The 23546-nt window shown below is 35.7% G+C and overlaps 1 protein-coding gene across 2 annotated transcripts in view; it reads right to left on the minus strand.

Moving 5' to 3' along the window:
• The window catches only part of NLGN1 (neuroligin 1), a 779124-nt gene extending 767780 nt beyond the window's left edge, over positions 1–11344 (minus strand). For both annotated transcript variants that reach the window (XM_005889928.3, XM_070373059.1), the window contains exon 1: positions 11163–11344. The gene's annotated coding sequence lies outside the window, so the exon portion shown is untranslated. The remainder of the gene's footprint in view (positions 1–11162) is intronic.
• Between the last annotated feature and the right edge of the window lie 12202 nt (positions 11345–23546).

Raw genomic sequence — 23546 nt, forward strand, 5'->3', positions numbered from 1 at the left:
AGGAGCCACATTTGAGAAGGGCACAGTTTGGTTTGGCCAGAACACAGAGTAAGTGAGGCTGAGCACTGGATGAGACTTGAAAGGCAGGCTACAGCCAAATCAAGCAAGCTCTCCATTAAAAGGCTAAAGAGTTTGGATATTTTATTCACTGGATGATGAAAAGCCATTAAATAGACTTAGGAGGGGGAAAGTATTATCAAATATATTCACAAGAAAATTAAACTGGCAATACTGTGGAGCAGAAATCCCCAAAGTAATGGGCTTATACCCCACCACAAGAGGACCAGATGAGAGAAGGGAAGTAAATAGTTGAACTTCTATGTATTATAATTTTTTATAAAGCACAAAGAGAACAAAACTAAGCTTGATAATATGTATACATGGTTTCATACCAGTGACCTCACACGGTTGTATGTTGCATACAGCGCTTGAGATGTTCTTGGGAAGGTGATGGTTCTATTCTGTAGTGGATTTGCCAGGAGTGGCATTTTGTTGTTGTTACTGCTCCTTTTCAATGTTTGGTGATGTATTCGAGCTAATACCACTGGATAAGCACATTTACACATTTTTCATCATGTTTTAGTTAATATAAACCTCACATAATTGACTACTAAATTAAGTTTTCCCCACAAGATAAATACAGATTAAAAGAAAGTACTAACAATAGAATATTGATGTGAAACGAGCAGAAATGAAACCTCTCCTGGTTCTAGCATAAGCTCTTTCTCAGCTATACTGCAAGACTGAAAATAATGACTACCTTGTCATATATAATAACAGGCAGAAAAAATATTTGAAAACATGAAGAAGATAACTTTGAAATGGAAATACAGATACATTTTAGTAGCTCTGACCTGTGCCTTAAGAATCTCTACAACTTTAGATATTAATAAATAATGGGAAGAAGCTATCAAGTTTATAAGATATTAAAAAAAAACCCTGACTTTTTCTCATTATTTGATGTCTATTTTTGTGTTGTGTTGCAATCTGATAATAGAAAGATTTATCAAGGAGTATAAATATATGTACTATGCTTAGTCGCTCAGTCATGTCTGACTCTTTGCGACCCCATGGACTATAGACCGCTAGACTCCTCTGTCCATGGGGATTCTCCAGGCAAGAATACTAGTGTGGGTTGCCATTTCCTCCTTCAGGGGATCTTCCAAACCCAGGGATTGAATCCAGGTCTTCAGCATCACAGGCAGATTCTTCACTGTCTGAGCCACCAGGGAAGCCATAAATATATATTTCATAATTTTTATGATTTTGTTATCAAAAACAGAGTAGTATATGACCACAAACGTGGAAACCATTACCTCAGTAAATGAACTGGTGGGGAAGAAACCAGAAACAGTTTTATTTTCATATTTTATACATCAGTTTGAAGTATAGTTAAATATATCTAAATTTATGTGAAAATGACATCAAAACCAGCTAATATTAGAGATCACAGCTACTTGCCAAGCTGTCTCAAGCACTTTACATTAGTCCTCACAACAAACTTATAATCCAATTATTCTTATTTGAAAGGAGGAAATATGAGACTTTATATGGCAAGATAACTTTCTCAAGACCACAGAGCTTAAAAAAAGAGAGAGAGAGAGACAGAGACAAGACTCCCTACCTCTTAAAGAATATGCCCTGTGTAGGATACATGACATGACATGTGTTAGTCTCCTGAATGAGACTAACTCAAAGTCGCGTGCTCAGTTTGAGAGATTTTAGAAAGAAAAACACAGGACACCAACAGGAGGGAAATATGAGGTTAACAGCCATAATTTGGAGCAGATGGCATGGTATTGAAAGTTTTCTCAGCAATGTTCCATCACATGAGGCAAAGAGTAAATGACAGAAGTTAGGACTGAGGATAAACAAGGTAAGAATGATGGAATTTCAAGGAGCAAAGGTTATAAGAATTGGTCATTTTAGTATTTAACAGATTAACTAAATCTTTGGAAGAAAGCAAGCAGTACCAGAAGGGCACAAGGACAAAAAAGACAGGATTAGAACCAAAAGTCACATAGATGGGAATATCAAAGTTCAAGAGCAGTCATGTGGAAGTTCAAGTGCTATCATAGCCCATGTTGTGGCCATACCAACATATAGCTATGGAGAACAAATGTCCTGACAAGTATATTCTGCAATGATCATCAATTAATTAATAACTTCATCAATGCCAGCACCAAATACCACGAGTTAGAATTATCATCTCTGTGGAACAGATAATTAAACTGAAAATCAGAAACACAAAGCCTCTGAAACATTTTTCAATTAAAAAAAAAAAAGAACACAGTTTTATGAATGTAGGGAGTTTCAACAAATAGAAAGAGATAAGGCAGAAGAATTTAAAGGGTTTAAAGATAAACCCTGCCTCCTCCTCAATTTTGCCCAGAGCCCCCTTCCAGGAGGAAGGGCAGGCAGGACTCTGCAGGTTCTCAGTTTATAGCCCACTCTCCCTTCCCGTCACAGAACATGTAAGCAGGGTTCTACTTGTTCTCTCTCTCCTTGGGCTACTTCCACTCTGAATGAACTTCTCCAATGATATAAGCCAATAGTAGAGAAAATAGAATGGTAGGAGAAAAGGCAAACTAAAATTTGACAGTAATAAGAGAAAAAAATTTACCAACAAAATATTTTAAAGAATAGCAAGGAAAAAATTGTAAGTATATTTCAGATATTATACCCGGTAACAGGAGGAAAAGGGAACGACAAAGGATGAGATGGCTGGATGGCATCACCGACTCGATGGACATGAGTCTGAGTGAACTCTGGGAGTTGGTGATGGACAGGAAGGCCTGATGTGCTGCGATTCATGGGGTCACAAAGAGTCGGACACGACTGAGCGACTGGACTGAATTGAACAAACTATCTTAGTGAAAATACAATTCTAATAAAAACAAACAAACAAAGAACATCACTGAGAGTCCTGGTCAGTGAATTCAATCCAACTTGTTTACCAAGATTCTTCCTTCCTGGGGAATACTCTTCCCATTAGATTTTGCCTGGAAAGACTCCAGCCAGGATCCCTCAAGGCCATTTGAACTAACAAGATTCAAATGTCAGTTCAGATCCTCCCAGCCACAAAAAACACTCCCTCTCTGCAACTCTCAAAGCATTTGTTGCCTTTTTCCTTCAGGAACCTTTAGTACTTTTCACCACAGTAATTTGTAAACTCAGATTCCCTATTCATCGTTATTACATCATTTAGTGCCAAGCACTGGGAAGACCCACAAGAAGGAGATAGTCATGGTGCCGACACTCACAGAGACTAAAGTTCAACGGGGAAGACAAACTTTACGTAAATCCATCACACCATTTAGTTATAAATGCTTTGCAAAGGATAATTCTTGGAGGGGACAGTTAATGAGTCTTGAGTAAAAAGGATGACTGTCCTGAAGAAGTAATCTGTAAACTGGGTTCTGACAGATGAGTGGAAGTTGACAGGGGACAAATCCTGTCAGAGGCAAGAGAAGACCCAAACACTGCGAAGCCTGGGGCTCTCTGTGAACAAAGAGTTAAGTGTGACTTCAGAGAAGGGTGAGGCATCAAGCCAAAAAATCGAGATGTGAGATCTTACCCCAAGTATGATGAGAATAATTATAGTCACAAAAATAACAATCAGGTTAGCCTTAATATTTGAGAAGAGAGGCTATGGCTTTTGAACAGTTGATTTGAAAGCAACCATCCCCAGAACAATTAATTACATTGTAAGTCATTAGAAAATATCTCTTGAATGACTAACCCATTCATTCTATATATTATTTTTCTTTCATTAACCCTACCCTCAGATTTTATTTATTTAACTGTGATACATGACCGCTGTGAAGGCATTATCTTAATTACACTTGGCAGCAAAAGGAGATATAACAGAAAAGAGGTGAAGATAAATAGAAGGACAATGAAAATTCCTCATCATGCAGAGGTGTGGAGGCATGTTCTTATAGACTGGTGACTAATTTTGTTACCATTTGGGAAAAAAGTGAGATCTGAAGATGCCATAACAGCTTTCTGACAGCAGAAAGAAAAAGAGATCAAAGTGATAGCATTTCCTTCTGCATTCTACAACTGAATATTTCTACTAACACCATCATTACAACAAATGGCTAAACGTTAGTGAGTTTCTCCTTTATTTTATTTTGGGGATCAAGCGAAACAATCCATTTAACATTTGACTATATAAAATAAGTTTTATTTCTGTTTACTCTGAACCTACTCTCAGAATCTCTACATATTAATTGCTGTTTTAAAATCTACAGAAGAGGGTTAACTTTCAAATGTGGAAGGACATTAAGAGGATTTGAAGGACAGCAACTGTAAAACAGAATGTTTAAAAATAAAAGCACAGGCAACTGTTTTAATGCATACGTCAAATACCACAGGACGCATATTTATAACCAATTGCTGATGCTATGACTCTCCTAGAAGAAAATGAATAATCACTCAAGAGCTCAGGAGAGACAGCCAGGTAGAGTAGATTACTTCCCTTGATATTAAACTGAAGCTTTTGTCTGAAAAGGGCTACTTTGGGGCTGCAAGTCATTGTGTCCAGAAGCATGCCTGCCAGTATCTTAAGTATGCCTTAAGTAACTTAAGTATGCCTGCCAGTATCTTTATAGTGAAGACAGTACAACCTAAGAGCAGTGCTACCTTCTCAAGTCACTGTTTAAGTCTATTCTTGTTTATGGTGCATTGTGCCTGGGAAGAGCGGAGAACTGCCACTCCTGGTGCCCTGCTTAACTGAAGTCCTCTTTAAAAATCCTGTGCTGCAGACAATGGCTACAACGTTGGCAGAGGCAGTGCTAAGTTTCTCAGTGTGGCCCTGTGCCAGGGTGAGTCAATCTTGACCCCTTGCAGGATGATTAGCAGAGAGGGGGTAGTTAAACATTTATCCCCATTCAGTCCTAGGTTTCTGCAGGAATTGGCAAATACTATAGTTACTATTGTTTAGCGAGTAACTGTCTGCTAGGAACTGGACTGAGACCACCAACTCCTTTCATGTAAGGTACCAGACAACAGTAAGGGTTCTGTCACTCCTGATTTGGCTTAGAGCTCAAGCTTTGCCCCAAAGTGACAGACGATTATACTTGCAATCTTCTTCAGATATTCACATCTTTTATTTCCTTTCATATTACAGTTCTATTAGTACTAACAATAACAAAATTCAAAGCAATACTCTATCCATGTGTCATTTGTGTAACGAAACATCAATGAATACACAAGAATTTAATATACACATAAGTTTAAGTGAAATCACCATTTAAATAAAGTTGAACAATAGGAAACTTGTAACTATAAATTTTTTAAAAACTGAAAAAAGAATTAATGACCAAAATGCCAAACATGATTATATTTTAGGTCTTACTGTCCATGTTTTAAGTGTTTGCATTAGTGCTTCCAAAGTTCCTCGAGATATCACATTTTCTACACAGCAGAAATAACTCTAATATTCATTTTGGTAAATTATAACCTCGAATAATCCTATTATACTTGTGAGTCCTGATAAAATAATTTATCACAATAAATAAACTACATAAAAATTTCACTAAAAAGTTTCAATTCTTATTTGTCTTTAATTAAAATTCAATCTTTTCAATATATTTCTACTTTTGGAATTTGCACATAGTTTTAAAATATATATCAATTAAAAGTAACAACTGACTTAGGTTTGGAAAAATTAAAAGCAAAAATGAAGAGATCAGGTATTAAGCAAGAGGTTACATATTTAGTTGTTAATATGCAAGACTAGGATGAGATTTTTTTGATCATTCAGCAATATTTGTCAGTTGCTAGTAATATGTTAGGCACTATTCTGGGTGTTGGGAGGAAACACATAGCTTCGAAAAGCCAGACAATACCCCCTGCCATTATAGAGGTTATATAAGCTATACCGCTGTATTATTGCAGCATGTAAAATGTATTACTCATATATTAAATAATTCCTCAGGTTTATTACTAAAGACCACAGCTTTAAATAACAGAAACTTTTGGCAACAATCTCATTGCAACATATGCATTAGAATACTGGGCACAGTTAAAGAGGTAAAGACACTAAGTGACTTTATTTTTTTACCTATAAGAAAAAGGATAGATAACAATGTCACATGTGTGTAAAGTTTTGGACACCTAAGTAATATAGATTTAAATTAAAAATGACAGATGCACTGACTTGAAACTTGAAACATAATGGTTACTGAAGTGAACCTTTACTCCTTGTAGCCTTATGGTTAACTATTAGATGGCTGAGTATGATTTTTCAGGTCTTAATATTGACAACTGTTTGTCAGTGTGATATGTGGTAATCACTGTTTTTCTGGTTAGTTGTGTCATAAGGGGAATGGTGGACCTATGGGAAAAACTTATACCAACAATAATTCCAAGTTAGTTTTTATCAAGTCAGTATTCATTGATTTAATGAGTGACCATGTTAAATTTCCAAGCGTGGAATATTCCATATGAAAGTATGCACCATAACTATCTAAAAAAAGACAAGAACATTTTCAATTCACTTTGAAATGTTACAGCTAACCTCTTTTTTTCCTCAAAGACTCAATATTCACTGGGTATTTCAAAGAGGAAACACCCACTGTTACACATAGGTGATGCCAAAGGTGTGTATTAGAATAAGTTAGCCTATCAAACAGATGTTGCCAAAAAGACAGTTGTTGAAGAGCATGTATAAGACCTTCATGTTATTGCCTGACTGCTTCCCTCTTTCAAGAAGTACACATTAAATACAGATGAAATTCTAAGGAAATATTTGCCCAGTATTCCGTCTCCTCTCCAACTTCTGCCCAGATGTAAAATGCCACCACCAAATAAATAAATGGGCAAACATACACAATTTCTAAAATTTATTTCTAAATGCCCCAAATCAAGCAGAACCATAGGTGCAGGTAAATTGATACATGAGCAGTCCTCTTACTGAAACACCACCTACTGCACACCCAAAGGGATGGCATGGATTCTGACTGGTAGATTAGGTAGGCATATACGGTATTAGGAAAATTGACCACAGAAAAGTGAAAGGCTATTGTGTGGCTACTGAAAGGCTACTGTGTCTGAAGGGAACTGGTACAGAACATGCCTGGATACAGTTTACATATTAAACCAAAACTGTTATAGAAAAGTGAAAACTCTGAAATAGTGTACATTCTTTGATTTCATAAGGCAGAGCCAAGTGCATCAACTTAAAGGCAGGTCCTAAGATGTCAACTGCGTTTAGTAGGTCTAGTTTCAACCTGGAACTTTCTTTCTTGTCATGTATCCCTGTGGTTTTTGATTTTACATCTGCAGTAATAACTTAAGTTGCATTTGTTCCAAAATGAATTTCATGCTTAACTTGTTTTTCTTAATTAAACTTTCTTTAGCAGTCCCTAATATGTGTATTATTAAAACTCATTAGTCCTATTCACGCTTGCTTGTCAGTTTTTGGCTACACATTCATATATTGAAGTGTTCGGCTGCTATATATAGGAAGAAAATTAAATAATAAATATGGGGATTGAACGTTTTATGAGTGTCAAGATGAAAGAGTGCCTGCAAGGCCCATAAGGTTTCACACAAAAGAGGCATTACTGCTAAAGCTAACATGCTGACACATCTCTCATCTATAAAGTCTGCAGTAATGGCAGCAGTAAAGCGTTTTGCCATTGACTAGAATTTCTCTTACATGCAACGGAAACAGGCACAGAAGAGATTATATTGACTGTTATAAAAAGAATTCATATAAAATCCTCCAAAAGTTTAACGTCTGATAATTTCAAATGCCTGGAGTGATTTATTAGTTTTCCTTAACTTCAGTTAAGCTTAGAGTTGACAGTCTCTCTCTCTTTCACACGTTTGCTACCATATAGGTGTTTTTTGTTGGGGCGGGGGACAGAAATAATTCATATCCTTCTATAGTAAGAGAGTGACAGTTGACATTGTCAATGTGATGTCATTAATAACAAAGGAAAAGTAATCAAACCTGTTAGTATTAAGAAATTCTTCTTAGGAACAGTTGAGAATGTTGCTATCCCACAAGATTAAGAGGTTACCTACTTCAAAATGTTTTAAATTATCTTTCAAAAGGCATTTAAAAGGACAGCCTAGATTTATCATGAGTCTTCTATATGTTAATTTTTCAAAGATTTTCTGGGCTTTGCAAATTTGAAATATTAAAAACTGAAGTTTTAAACTAACTCTAAGTTTTAAGTTTTGTTTTAGCATTTCTTGACAAAGCAAAAGAAACAGAAGATTTGCATTTTGAGATGCCATGTGTTAAATTCCAACAAATCATTAAAATAGGATTGCCCTTTTAATTTTGCTTTCAATTAAGAGTGGAGCAATTTCCTTTAAAAAAAAATCGATTGGTGTAGAATAACATTTAACTATTTAAATATCTCAAAATCATAAAACAAATCTGTAGCAAATGTATTCGCACCCCCTGAATGTTAGGCCAGCTAGAACACATGGAAGGGTTCTAGGGATAGGCGCAGCAAAGCTCCAGTGAAGCAACGTGAGTTATTCCATGGTGATAAGCCTCGGGGAATCCAAAGCTATTTCTCATCACACACATTAGAAACCATGCTTGTCATCTTCAGGGCTAATTGAGAGTTTCTGCTTCTTTATCCCAAACTACCACATTTTGTGTATTCTGTAGCAAAATTGGGACAAATGATCATAGGCCACCATGTTCTTTTTAACAGTCATGACCAAAAAAAAAAAAATGTTATTTGAATAAAGTAGAGCAAATTTAACTAAGTGAACTCTTGAGGTTTTTTAATAGTTCTCAAAATAATTCACTCTATTAGTAGAGAACATTTATCTAACTGGATAAGTTGCTCTTCGTTTACTGGTTATTTGGGGGTATATAGTTTTATTTATTTTTATTCCTATTATTATTAACTTTCCAAAGTGGATCTACCACCTACCAAGTTTACCAAAGTTTTATATTAGGAACTGCTTGTAGAAACCACAGAGTGGGTTAAAGTTTTCACCTTTTCATTTTCACTGCCAAAAGAAAATGGAACAAGGGGCCACAAAGTATTGATTATTCTCGCCAGAGGAAAACACTGTTCAGTCATGACAAAGGCACTTTAAGCTAACTCTACTGGCTTTCGCACCATTGCACACGCCATTACCACTGGGTCAGTGGTTGTGAAAGATGTAAATTAACTTTTACAAGGACTTCCTTTTTCATGTATCATACTCTCCATCTACTTTTATAGTATCAACATTATATTCTCTACTAGCCTATAAAGAGGGATTCTAATCCATCTCACATTTGCCTTCATGATATATTTACTATTATATTTTGTTATTTGTTAGCTGTCTGTTTTAACTTAAATTTTTAAAAAGATGTTAATATTAGTGGACAGTGTAGCTATGATCAGTGGCTAGAATGTACTAAAACACAGAATATCCATTCTTCTAGCTCATGCTGCACTTAAACCACATGACTTAGTGTTTAAAAAAAAAACAAAAAAAAAGGCAAACCCAGCCTCTGAGATACCTTCTTAAAACTAACATGCCTGCAGGATTTCTTGCTATCTCTTTAATCTCTAGAAAAACTCAAAGTCTGCAGTAATAAGTAGTAACTTTTCCACTGTAGAATCCTTGGGAGACAAGAGTTTCATTTTTTGCTATTTAATCTTAAAAAGGAAAAAGGAATGGCATTGATCTTGCTTCAGAATTTAGCCTTAAGAAACACATATATACATACAAATCCAAGAAGAAAGTTTGGTGAGGCTCCTCTTTTAATACCAGAATGTCTGATGTATCTGGAATTCTTGAAGTACTTGGATGATGAGTGCTTTAGATGACATTGAAGAGTTGCCTTTCAGTGAGTTCACGATGAAGAGGTTTTAATGCTAAAACCATAAAGGTATATGGTATCTACATATATTTCACAGTCTATAAACAGAGACCCCTGCAAAAATATTTGATGCTCTTCTTTAAAATAATATGTAGAAAATACATTATTTTATGTTTTAACAATTATCTATTTCCAGTGTAGTCTAGTGCAGCTGAATGAGGTTTAAAATTTAACGAAATGGCCTTAAATAGGAAAAGCCAACTAACATTCTGAAGGTATAAGGAGCCTATGAAGGCAGGGGAGTGCCTTAACTTATTTAACATATCTACATACATATTTTAAATCCGTTCTCTCTACGTAATTGTTCTGAATCTATGCGGACTCCAAAATTGGTTCAGAATTATATGCTTTTCTGGATTCCAAAGCAACTTTTAGTTTCCTTAGTCAATTAATATTCACTCATTGGAGTGATTATTTTTAATTACATCTACTGAAATTTATTTCCCTTCCGTAAATAAAGATGAGCTTTTGTTGAGAGCAATGAAATAATATTTTAAAAGAAAAAAAAAAAAAAGCTCTTAATGCAGCAGCAAGAAAACGTCTGGAAACGCGCGCGCACCGCTCAGTAGGAAAGAAAAGCCAGTAAGTGGCGAGGCAGCCAGGGTAGGCATGCATTGGAAATACAGCCGGCTGCCTGGCGCACTTGCCAGCCTGGGCCCTCGGCAGAAAGGCTGCAACGCCTTCCTGAACTGGTCCAACTCGAAGAAAAGTTACCTCGGACTGTATTATGCAAAGTCGTACAAGTGAATTACAAGACAACACGTGTGGCCGGTCACCCACTCTTACAGTATCTATCCGATGCAGTGAACCTGTAACCCTTTAGTGTTCGGCGGGGAGGAGGGAGAGGCGGGAAGGGGAAGGGAGAAAGAGACAATACGAAAACGGCCAATACCCCTGCAAAATTCCCCTAGAAGCCAAGACAGCTGCCAAAACAACAGCAGAGATAGCAGAGATTTCTACTTGGGCTTTCCCCCTCCACATGCAGGTTTTTCCAATGCATCGCTGCCTCCTCTCTTTAAAGTATCAGTAGGAGAAAGCACTAGATCCAAGAGGGATCTCTCAACTGAGAGATTTTCAACGCAAAGTTCAGAGCTTGGAGGATTGCTCGGCTTTCCCACTGATGCCACAAAAACACGGTTTTTAAGCTCGATCTAGGTAGCTCCCTAGAGATCTACCGGAGACGTGCGAGGTGGTTCACATCCCCCCACTTCACTCCCCATTTCAGAAGCACCGCGTCCGCAGCACCTTCCGCGCAGCGGCACACAGACCCAGGCAGCCCCCTCCCAATAAAAGACCCCAAACTTACCCTCAATAAGATAAATCCACAGAGGGAGCCCCCTCATCTTTCCCCAGTCCCCTTCCAATAATTGAAGGAGACAGTTTCTACAACACTTCGCCGTCAAATTCAAGCTGAATTGCTCCAAGTATTTACCAGTTCCTAGACGCTTATTCTGGAATCTTGAGCATTCGGTAATTCTTGTTTGACAATTCAAGATGCTTCCTTTATTTGTTTTTTTTCTTCTCTAAGCAGCCGCAACCCGTTTTGCGCCCCCCACCATTCCTTTTTTTTTTTTTTTTTTATTCACCCACGGACACTTCCAAAACGTGTCGATTGATCCTTTTTTCTCTCCAGCTGCAACCACGATCCAGAATCCTTAGGACCCGAAGCCACCTCCATGTAAATCCGAGCATCAGGCAAGAAATACAAATGATCAAACAACGTTACTTCTTTCAGCTGCAATCAGATAATCCTACTAATCCAATAGATTTATCTCGATTGGAAATTGACCTCAAAAATGAATCCCTGGTGCTGATGTCCAGTAGAGCGATTTCGTAGCCCTGTTCGGATGACCAAAAGAACTGTGGATTCTTTCTTTCTAAAATGTTTTTGGATTCTGGGTGCACAGCTAGCAAAAAAATGCCGAGGACCCTGGTTTTCCCCTAATATAGGTTTCCACTCCAAATGAGTGCAGGATGAAAAATGGTACAAAGATACCCCTAGTGGCTTAAGGTGATATTGCAGGGATCTCATTTTCTTTTTTTCTTTTTTTTGAAATCCCTGCTCTTCACCTTCCCCCCCCCCCCTCCCCCGCGACCCCATATAGATAACTGGCTGCTGTGGTAGTGAAACAAGAAGGCTGACCGTAGATTACCATGAATAGTATGTGACTACCTGAAAAAAATCGTCTGATCTTTCTTCTTTGTTTTACTTTAAAGACTGAATCTGTGCTTCTGTCTCCTCAGTATTCCATCTTTTTCCTACAGAATTTTTCCCAGTGGGATAGAGTAGCTAAAAGGCCAATTTGGGGCAGCCAGTGATTTCAAAGCAAATGTATTTGCTTCATGAATAACTACAGATATCAAAAGAAGCCTCAGTGTGCCTGAGATATGCTGGGTTTTTTGTGGGGGAACCTAAGGAGCATATACATATATTTGTATATATGTATACATATACTCACACATATATATGTATATACATGCATTTATGGCAGGTTTTAGAGGAAAAGAAAAACAATGCAATGAATTTCAGGATTCCATTTGGTAAGCAATCTCCCTTAAACTTTACTGTGCCTACCAATAACCTAGCAATCTTTTCAAAAATGAGGATTCTGATCTAATAGGAACAGGCAACAGATGAAATTTGCCTTCACAGCAAGTCTTCTGACCACACTCTGATTTATCAAGGGCCCAGTAAACTCAGGATGCTTAATTCACCTTCCTGCTGGTGGGTGTAGTAGCTGCAAGGACTCCAAGATTTTCTTTCCTAATTGACTAAATAATTAAACCTTTTTTAGTGTAAGAGCTACTAAGGAGTCAAGAGATCTTACTTCTACCACTGGTTTTGTTATTAATTGGCTATGTGACTTTGAGCAGTCACTTTTGACCCAGGGTTAATTTATCTATTAAAAATCAAAGAGTAAACTCAAATAAATTAACAGGTATACTTGTTCCTGGATGGAAGACTTGACTGTAATTTAATCTATAAAATTAAAGTAATTATTATTGAAAGCTCATGTAGTCTTTCATAGAACTTGAAAAGTTAATTCTACAGTTTGTTTGCAAGAGGGAAGGGTCAAAATTTGTCAACACAATTTTGAAGAACAAGATGTGGGGAATTTCTGTATTGACTATTAACATTTAATATACAATGGCAGTAACTGAAGCACTGTAACTTTGGTTCGGAGATAGAAGTTAGTCCAAGAAAATAGAATACAGGACTTAGTAATATATCCCCACATTTATGGAAACTTGATAAATACCAGGTGGCATTATGGGCAGTACAGAAAGATGAATTATTCAGACAGTAAATTAGGCATATGAAAAAAAATTTATGTTCATCACAAAAGTCAAAGCATAGATTGACAGGATATATTTGCTATGCAATGTTTGGTTACATAATCAAAGAAGGATTAGTATCCAAGTACCTAAAGAATTCTCATAAATCTATAAAGACAAAAATGTTATTTAAAAAATGACCCAACAAATGAATAATTGACAGAAGAGGATTCTCAATGTTCAATAAACATCTGAAAAAGGTATTGAATTTCCCTAGTTACTACAGAAATGCCAGTTAAAATGATGAAGTATCATTTCACAACTATGAAATTGGCAAAATTTTGTAAGTCCAGCAATAAGAAAAACTTATGAGGATATGGAGAAACCATGAAGGACAGGTAATAGTACAACTTCAGAGAGAAGTTTAGCAATAAAGATTCTTCCATCCCCAATTCCAATTTCTCCACTCCTGCATTCTTTTCTGTGTCTCTACACATGTACAGAAAATAACCATTACAGAATTACATGAAAAAGAAAAAAACAGAAAAGAAACTTTGGATATATAAGTGAACAAGGAATTTATAGAATATTCACATATTGTAATTTACATGCAGTAAAAAAGAAAAATGAATGCACTGTAGCTACTTGAGTTAGCATGACTGCATTCAGATGCAATGTGGAGCTGCAACAACAAAAGCAGGGTGCAGAAAGAAAACTGTGGGTTGATACATTTATATATCAAGTTTGAAAACATTATTATGTATATGATTATATTTATTTTTGAGCATATGCATATGTAGCAAAAGTATATAAACATGCAAGACAATGATAAGCTTGAAATTCAAGGGATACTTTATCTTTGGAAAGAACCAAAGTTAATGAAATTGGAAAGACATCATGGGGAGCTTCAACCCAGTGTTCATGCTTTCTTTCTCAAACTGAATCTGGAGTACACAATGTTTATAGAATTACATTATAAATTGATTGTATGTCTGAACCATTTCCTTAAAATGAAATATTTAAATTAGATGATTTCTATGAACCCTTATAGTTTTAGAAAAATTTCTATTTAGAAAAGTATATGTAGAAGTGAAAAAAATAGTATGGGAGTTCAGAATTTAAGAATCTACTGTCTGCACAGAAGTCTATACAGATGGAAATAGAACTGCCTTATGATCCAGCAATCCCACTGCTGGGCATACACACTGAGGAAACCAGAAGGGAAAGAGACACGTGTACCCCAATGTTCATCGCAGCACTGTTTATAATAGCCAGGACATGGAAGCAACCTAGATGTCCATCAGCAGATGAATGGATAAGAAAGCTATGGTACATATACACAATGGAGTATTACTCAGCCATTAAAAAGAATACATTTGAATCAGTTCTAATGAGATGGATGAAACTGGAGCCTATTATACAGAGGGAAGTAAGCCAGAAGGAAAAACACCAATACAGTATACTAACGCATATATATGGAATTTAGAAAGATGGTAACAATAACCCTGTGTACGAGACAGAAAGAGACAGTGATGTATAGAACAGTCTTATGGACTCTGAGGGAGAGGGAGAGGGTGGGAAGATTTGGGAGAATAGCATTGAAACATGTAAAATATCATGTATGAAACGAGATGCCAGTCCAGGTTCGATGCACGATACTGGATGCTTGGGGCTAGTGCACTGGGACGACCCAGAGGGATGGTATGGGGAGGGAGGAGGGAGGAGGGTTCAGGATGGGGAACACATGTATACCTGTGGTGGATTCATTTTGATATTTGGCAAAACTAATACAATTATATAAAGTTTAAAAATAAAATAAAAAAAAGTCTATACAGATTTTTTAATATATGTAGAATTTTTTAAAAAATCTATAGTACTTCATATTTCTAAGAACTGGAAATGTATAGATCCTTATTTCTTTCTAGAAGGGATATACAAATTTCCAGGTAGCAAGCAAAAATCATCACCTAAATAAGAAAAAATGTGGTTGAAATAGGGGGAAAAAGTAATGTTCAACTACCTTTTTTGTGGGGAGTGGTATTTTCCTTTGATCTTACATATAGCAATAATGCCTCTGAAATTGTGAAACAGGCAATCAATTGATCATGTTCAGTTCTGACCAGTTAACTGCAAACCACCAAATATGGAGTAGCCATATGTCAAAACACAGCACAGAAGAAAATCCTTCCAGAACTTAAAAAATCCACATGTGAATTCAAATAAGGAGGCTTTGTTGATTAGAAATATGAGAAATGGAAATCTCATTTCCAAGTCATTATTTTTCATAATTCATGCAAAATAGGAGAGGATACCAAGGAGAGTCCAATCTTAGAAGTAAAATAAACTACATCCGTAGTTAATATTCTTAACTCATACTAAACTCAGAAAAAACGTCTGGAAAAATCAACAACAGACTGTCAACCATTCAGAACAGTTTTCCTGAGCAATAAACAAAGCAGCTTTGTTATAAAGAAAGAGTGAAAGGACAATTTAATTTCCTTTGAGAACGGAATACACAGGGCAGAAGAAGTAGTTATATTTCTGAAATTTGGAGAGGTTGACATATTCTTTCAGTAACCACTTATTGAATACCTCTTGCATACTGGGCACAGTACAAAGCATATCACACAAGAGTTGACTTTGATACAAACAACTACCACAGTCCCTGAATTTGCTCCTGATGATTGATGTGTTGATTGTAAATGGTTAACAATTAATGTGAATTGATAATTAATCATGCACACTGAAGAGATACAGATATTAATATAAAACTGAAGTTTCATTTTCAGTGCGTTTCAGTCAGTTCAGTTCAGTCGCTCAGTCGTGTTCGACTCTTTGTGACCCCATGAACCGCAGCACGCCAGGCCTCCCTATCCTTCACCAACTCCCGGAGTCCACCCAAACCCATGTCCATCGTGTCTGTGATACCATCCAACCATCTAAGTGCACACTTTTTGATGGGTTGAAAGTCATGTAGGTAACAAAGAAGGAAAAGTAGGAGGATGAGAATAAAACATGAATAAAACTCACTTCTTTCCCTGATGATTTACTTTACACAGATGATAGAAAATTACTTAATCTTATATTCTTCACAGTACAAATGGTCAGTGAATGAATGACTTAATAGACCAAAGAGTGAAACAAGTCAACTAGTACATGAAGAAAACAAATTTATTCTCTACCTTGGATGGGCTCTCTCTTCAGAGAATGAAATAGAAAAGTAAAAAATTACTATGAAAAACAATAATGGGAAATGAAGAGCCAAGAATGGCAAACTTGAGTGCCAATTGGAATATGGGATTCCAATTTGATGATGTCACTAAATTTCAGCTGTGCTAAAACCAAGGGTAGATATGATTACACATCCTATTTCAATTTCTGCAATATAAACAAAAAATGATTAATACCAAATGGATCATGTAAGGAAATGACATGGTTCTACTAAATAATAGATGAGAAAGCATTGTTGCTTTTAATACAAGTCATTATGAAAACAGAATTGTGATTTTTTTTCAATAATTGATATAAGAGCACACTTTTATGATGAGGTCAAATCCATCAAGTTCTATCATAATAAACATTTTAGGATGTCATGAAAGATTGGTCTATGTTTGAAAAAAATCTTATAAAATATTGTAAAATAGATTTCAAAAGCAAGTCTTGGGGAAAAAATACTCCTTTACCATCTTTAGAACTCCCCTGAGGTAACTTCATTTTAAGTGCTCAAGTCTTGAATCTAAATGAATGGCAATTGGGAATTATGAAAGGCATAAAGATAAAAAGTGTTGCAATATTTCAAGTCCTAACTACTGCAAAGGTGGCTGTTTACGAAGAGGTTCTTTCTACAGAGAATAGTCTGTTCACACAATCCTGCTTAATTAGAAAAGACTACTTAAAACACTTGACTGATACTGAATATCTCAGGTATGTATTGGGAGAACACATCTGCTCCAATGCTAAATTTACCAGATGCATCTTTATATTTCTTGGTGGGAAGACCTGTAATGGAAACCAAGGAAGGAATGATCAAGACTAGATATTTTAGGATGAGACTGTTACACAGAGAAATAGGGTTTCTTCATTAAAGCTGGTTTGACATAATGAAACACGTGTTCAAAGCTCAGGGGCTTAAGTCAGAAATGCATCCAAAATTTCAAAACAAATTTTTATCATCTGAATTCCTAAAAATTTCCAAACCGTGTGTTATGCTAATAATTAAGAATTTGTTTCTTTTTGAAGGAGCTCTTAAAAAAAAAAAAAAAAAACTTTATAATTGATATTTAGGCTTCCCTGGTGGCTCAGTGGTAAAGCATCCACCTGGAATGCAGGAGACATGGGTTCAATCCCTGGGTCAGAAAGATCCCCTGGAAAAGGAAATGGCAACCCACTCCAGCATTCTTGCCTAGGAAATCCCATAGACAGAGGAGCCTGGCAGCCTCGGTAGCAAAAGAGTAGAACACGACTGAGTGATCAAACAACAACAAACAATTGATATTTACATTTAATTGGTACAATTATTCTTTACTTAACAATACATTTTAAGGTTCAAAGATTTCAGCTGTCACTAGCTCAATACATTATTATTTTATGGAGTATCTTATTTATTTAAAATTGTACATTTTTATATATTTGTAAGATTGAATATTATTTATGCTGATCTTCTCATAATCGTCATAGCAGTAGTTTAGCTGCATTAGACTCTATCATATCATGATTAATTTTAGTACCCTGCAGTGTAGTCTAGAATGTATCTTATAATAAGCATTAAAAGTATTCCTTAAGCATGCCCTTAGTACCAAATAAATAAAACCAGGAAACCATCCTATTGTAAATCATCCATTAAAGTTTATTGTATAATATTAGCTTATTTGAGTCTATGTTTCCAGTATTTGTAAAATGTATTGTAAAATTTGACCTAATTATGGAAAAGTCACATGAAAATTAATGTTCTATAGTTCAAGCTGGAAAAGAAAAAATTCAATTCTATCCCAATGGCATCACCATCTCATTGACTTCAAAGACATGGGTTGGTTACTCTTTCTTCTCTAAATAGGATTTTATGCTAATAACACAATTAAAAGTAAACACAAGCCTGGATTTTCATCATTGTTCAATTAGTGATCTAATGAGCATCACCTACGTGTCCCAAAATATTTAGGGAACATTAAATAAAACATTAAATAAAAGAGACCTTTAAGCTACATCTTATACGGAAATGGATATTCTGTCTCTTGGTGTGTGTGTCTGTGTGCTTCTGTGTGTTTGTGTCTCTCTCTCTTTCTCTCCCTCTCTCTCTGTCTATCTGTCCCTCCCTCTCAGAATCCGTGAGCACATAAATCTGTTTCTTTAATTAATTTTTGATTACTTACATCAAATTAGAAATTATGTCATGAATGTTTCAAAAAGATGAGTTTTCCTAAAATCACATGTATTCAGAGTTAGAGCTTGTTTCTTGAGTGTATGTGAATAAAATCATTTCTGATACCTGGAAACAAACAATAAAATGATGCAATCAAATAGAATGATAAAACCACATTACATCCAATGTATAAGAAGTTGTTCAACCATTTAACCATCCATTATAAAAATCACGACCTTCAGCTTTAGCTCTTTGCTTTTTCACTAAAAATTTCCCAACCCTCCCTAGAAATTAGCAAGCTCATAAATGTTTTGTTATTTTAAAAATTAAATCTGGGCCTCTATATCGAAGTTTACTAGAAGAGAGGGAGAGAAGGAAAGAGAAAAAATAGCTTTTAAAAAGTAGTTGCTTAAGTAGATTATGCAGAGAAGATAACGTCACAAACATTCAAAGCAAAATTTCTTATAAATCACAAAGTTAATAGACTATAAGACAGTTAGTTTTGGAAAACAGAAAGTTTACATATCGGACAATGAAGCAAGTATTATTCTTGGCTATCTTTAATACATTAAACCAATACATAATTCATATCCTCAGGATTCACAAGTCTGATAAAGACATAGAAAACATCATATAGCTGAAATTAATTTTACCAGGATTCAAACCAATCATTAAAAGAAGTAGAGTACATTTGAACTGTGACCCAAAGAATTACAATTTTATAGTCCTTGCATAGACTCCAAAAATCTCCTTTTGCTAAATAGAAAAAACCCAAGAAGACAAATGACTGATATAACTAAGGTCACACTGCATGCAGTCTATGGCATAGATAGATGAGAATCCATTGCACCATGCCACTTCAGACTTGCTGCTGTTTACATTTGGAGCTTATATTAATGTATCATCATTCCTAAACCAAACTGTAAAAATTGTAATCAACAAACCAACCAAGGAAGCATGACATTAAATGTAGTTAACATAGTGAGTAAAACAATGGTCCTCCAAAGATGCCCACATCCTAAACTCTGTAATCTGTGAATGTGTTAACTTTATGTGACATAGGGGAGTACAGGTATGATTAAGGATCTTGAGATAGGCCTGATGTATTCAAAGGATCCTTATAAGAAGGAGGCAGAAGAGTCAGAGATGTAATAACAATCATAAGGAGATAAACTGAGAGAGTTGAAGATGTTACACCATTGGCTTAAAAAATGGAGGAAAAGGCCAAAAGCCAAGGAATGCAGGTGGCCTCTAGAAGTACAAAAGGCAAAAAAGTGGATGCCTCTCTAGAGCCTCTCAAAGAGCACAGTCCTTGCCAAGACACTTTAGATGATTTCCTGAACTAAAAATTAATACATTTCGTTGTTTAAGTCACCAAATTTTAAGGTAACTTGTTACAGCAGCAATAGAAACATAATGCAATTAATTAAAAAATTAGAAGTATTTTGAGAATAATCAATGCTATCTAATAGAAACATAACGTGTACAACATACTATTTTACACTTGCTAACATACATTTTTAAAAAGGTAGAATCAGGTGAAATTAAATTCAATAATTTATTTTGTTTAGCTCAATATATTTTAAACAATATCATTTCAACATGTAACACTACCAAAAATGCTTGAGATATTTTATAATTTTTCATACAAAGTATCCAAAATCTAATCTGGGACATGGAGGTGTCCAATTTCATTTCAAGAGCTCAATAACTATATATGCCATTTTGAATAGTGCAGCATCAGACTGTATGAAACAAAAGAAACAATTCATATATTATTTTATAGATGATTCTAATATTCTCTTATATAAGAATCTAGATTAAGACTCAAAATGGAATCTAAAAAAATCAGGATAATTATGTGGCTTATTTTCTTATAACTTTGTGCTTGAGAAGTGTATTTAAAAAGAAAAACTAGGAAAGGAAGAACAACAAAATAATGTGAAAGAAAAATATGATTACCTAATGACACTAAGTCATCTGATGTTTCTGAAAACTGCTAAGGATAACAGAAAAGAAATTTCTCTGATATTTTCACAGCAAAAAGATAACCAAGGATAGGAAAGAATGACATTGGTTACGGCCAACTAGGTGATATGAACAAATGACAAAGAGAAAAGCAAAGCATTAAACTCTAGCTTCCAATTTCTCCACAGAAGAATGATGTTCAAATTAGAAAAAGAATATGATGGTGAGGAAATGGTAAGAAACCCTGTAGGTAATTTAAATTAGTTTTAAGATTCCAAGTCTAAATTGGTTACCTAATAGGATACTAAAAATATTTGAAGATGTATTCTTAGAACTAGTATCTATTATCTTTGAGTCACCATGGAAAAACATCAGGAAAATTGTAAACTGTCCTATTTTTCAAACAGAATTCCAGAAACTAAAGTTTACTATTCTTTACATTAACTGAAATTCTAGAACCCACATTCCCATGTGCTCACTAAATGTATGTCAAATCACAATAAAACTTTTTATTAGAGCTACTGGTATGACAGATACAAAATGTGGCTTCATTTGTTTATCTTGACTCCACCCAAAGACTTATAAGAACCACTCATAATTTTTTGCTGCCCAAAATTAAGTATGAGCTGAATGATGGAGTAGTTCAGTAGATCCTTTGAAAGTTGAACAATCATTCTTCTGTAGCATCCAGTGAATGTTCTCTGATGTCTTATTCTCTTTTCTCTTTTTTTGAGGATTAAAGTTTCCATAAGGGATTTGTTTTGTAACCAGGACTGTCCATTAAGCAAATTAGTCTAATGATGGGTATGAATGAGAAGCTCTGGTAGGAGCCTGCCCTTGATCATAGACTTTTAAAACAGAATATCTAAAATGATCAACTGTTTTTAGAAATATGCTTTTTAATAATGCTTTTTCAAACAATTTATTTATCAAAAGTCTGATTTAAATTATTTAAATATTAAATTTCAAACAAAATTTTAAGTTTACTTAATCAAATTTAACATGGAGTATCTTGCTCTATCTTCTAGTGCAATTGTTTTGTTGTTGTTTCAATTCAATTCAGCTCAATCACTCAGTCGTGTCTGACTCTTTGTGATCCCATGAAATGCAGCACACCAAGCCTCCCTGTCCACCACCAACTCCCAGAGTTTACTCAAACTCATGTCCATTGAGTCAGGGATGCCATCCAACCATCTCATCCTCCATCGTCCTCTTCTCCTCCTGCCCTCAATCTTTCCCAGCATCAGGTCTTTTCAAATGAGTCAGCTCTTTGCATCAGGTGGCCAAAGTATTGGAGTTTCAGCTTCAACATCAGTCCTTCCAATGAACACCCATGACTGATCTCCCTTAGGATGGACTGGTTGGATCTCCTTGCAGTCCAAGGGACTCTCAAGAGTCTTCTCCAACACCACAGTTCAAAAGCATCAATTCTTCGGCACTCAGCTTTCTTTATAGTCCAACTCTCACATCCATACGTGGCCACTGGAAAAACCATAGCCTTGACTAGACGGACCTTTGTTGGCAAAGTAATGTCTCTGCTTTTGAATATGCTATCTAGATTGGTCATAACTTTCCTTCCAAGAAGTAAGCGTCTTTTAATTTCATGGCTGCAATCACCATCTGCAGTGATTTTGGAGCCCAGAAAAATAAAATCTGACACTGTTCCCACTGTTTCCCCATCTATTTGCCATGAAGTGATGGGACTGGATGCCATGATCTTCGTTTTCTGAATGTTGAGCTTTAAGCCAACTTTTTCACTCTCCTCTTTCACTCTCATCAAGAGGTTCTTTAGTTCTTCTTCACTTTCTGCCGTAAGGGTGGTCTCATCTGCATATCTGAGGTTACTGATATTTCTCTCGGCAATCTTGATTCCATCTTGTGCTTCTTCCAGCCCAACGTTTCTCATGATGTACTCTGCATATAATTTAAATAAGCAGGGTGTGACAATATACAGCCTTGACGTACTCCTTTACCTATTTGTTGGTTAGACTGACACTTTTGCAACCAAGGATGGTAATCCGCCAGACTCCTCTCTCCATGGGATTTCCCAGGTAAGAATACTGGAGAGGGTTGCCATTTCCTTCTCCAGGGGGATCTTCCAGACCCAGGGATCAAACTCACGTTTCGTGCATTAGTAGGCAGCAATAAGGTCTCCTTATTTCTGGTTTCCTCACCAATACCATATGAATATTTCTATTTCATTAATCAACTATATTTTTATCAAAAAGTATTTCTTATTGATAGTATTTAACTGATTTACAAAAAACTTTGGGTTATAAATAAAGTGCTTTTAACAAAAGCTTCAAAATTAATCTAAATCTAAAACAAGCTAATCAAAATACAACTCAATATCAATCTTAATTTTGGCTGCATATGTTTCAAATGAAATTTCACAACAGAATGTCAATGTTGTTTCATTTTTTTGACTCTTAATATTGCAAAATTAAAAAAAAAACTCTCTCTCCTCTCTCTCCCTGAATAGACTAGGAAGCAATGTAAAAGACAAAATATTAACAGTAATAGTAATAACAATAATAACAAAAGACAGAAAAGTCTCAATATGGTCTGCCTCTGTCCTTGTCTTATTCTCACTACCCTTCGACCTCTGTTGTTTTTAACATACATTTAATACAATAGATAATGTATAAGTGTGCAAGTGAAAGTCACTCAGTCATGTCCAACTCTTTGCGACCCCCATGGACTGTACAGTCCATGGAATTCTCCAGTCCAGAATACTGAAGTGGATAGCCATTCCCTTCTCCAGGGGTTCTTCCCAACCCAGGGACCAGACCCAGGGACCAGACCCAGGTCTCGAGCATTGAAGGCAGATTCTTTACCGGCTCTGCCACCAGGGATAAGTGTATATTATATTAAATATATTTAACTGAATTAAACTGGACTTTGTTAGCACAGAGTGATGTGCACTGGATTTGCTATCAGATGGATCCAGGTTCTGTTTCTAAGTGCTCCATGTGCTAGTGATACTTTACTCCCTCTGAGATTTTCTCTCTCTCATCTGCAATATTAAAATGGCCATATTATTTGTGGAAAGCCAGAATTATCTATTTTCCTCAGTCTTTTCCCCTA

The sequence above is a fragment of the Bos mutus genome, chromosome 1, assembly GCF_027580195.1.
Source record: "Bos mutus isolate GX-2022 chromosome 1, NWIPB_WYAK_1.1, whole genome shotgun sequence".
In the NCBI taxonomy this organism is placed as follows: domain Eukaryota; kingdom Metazoa; phylum Chordata; class Mammalia; order Artiodactyla; family Bovidae; genus Bos; species Bos mutus.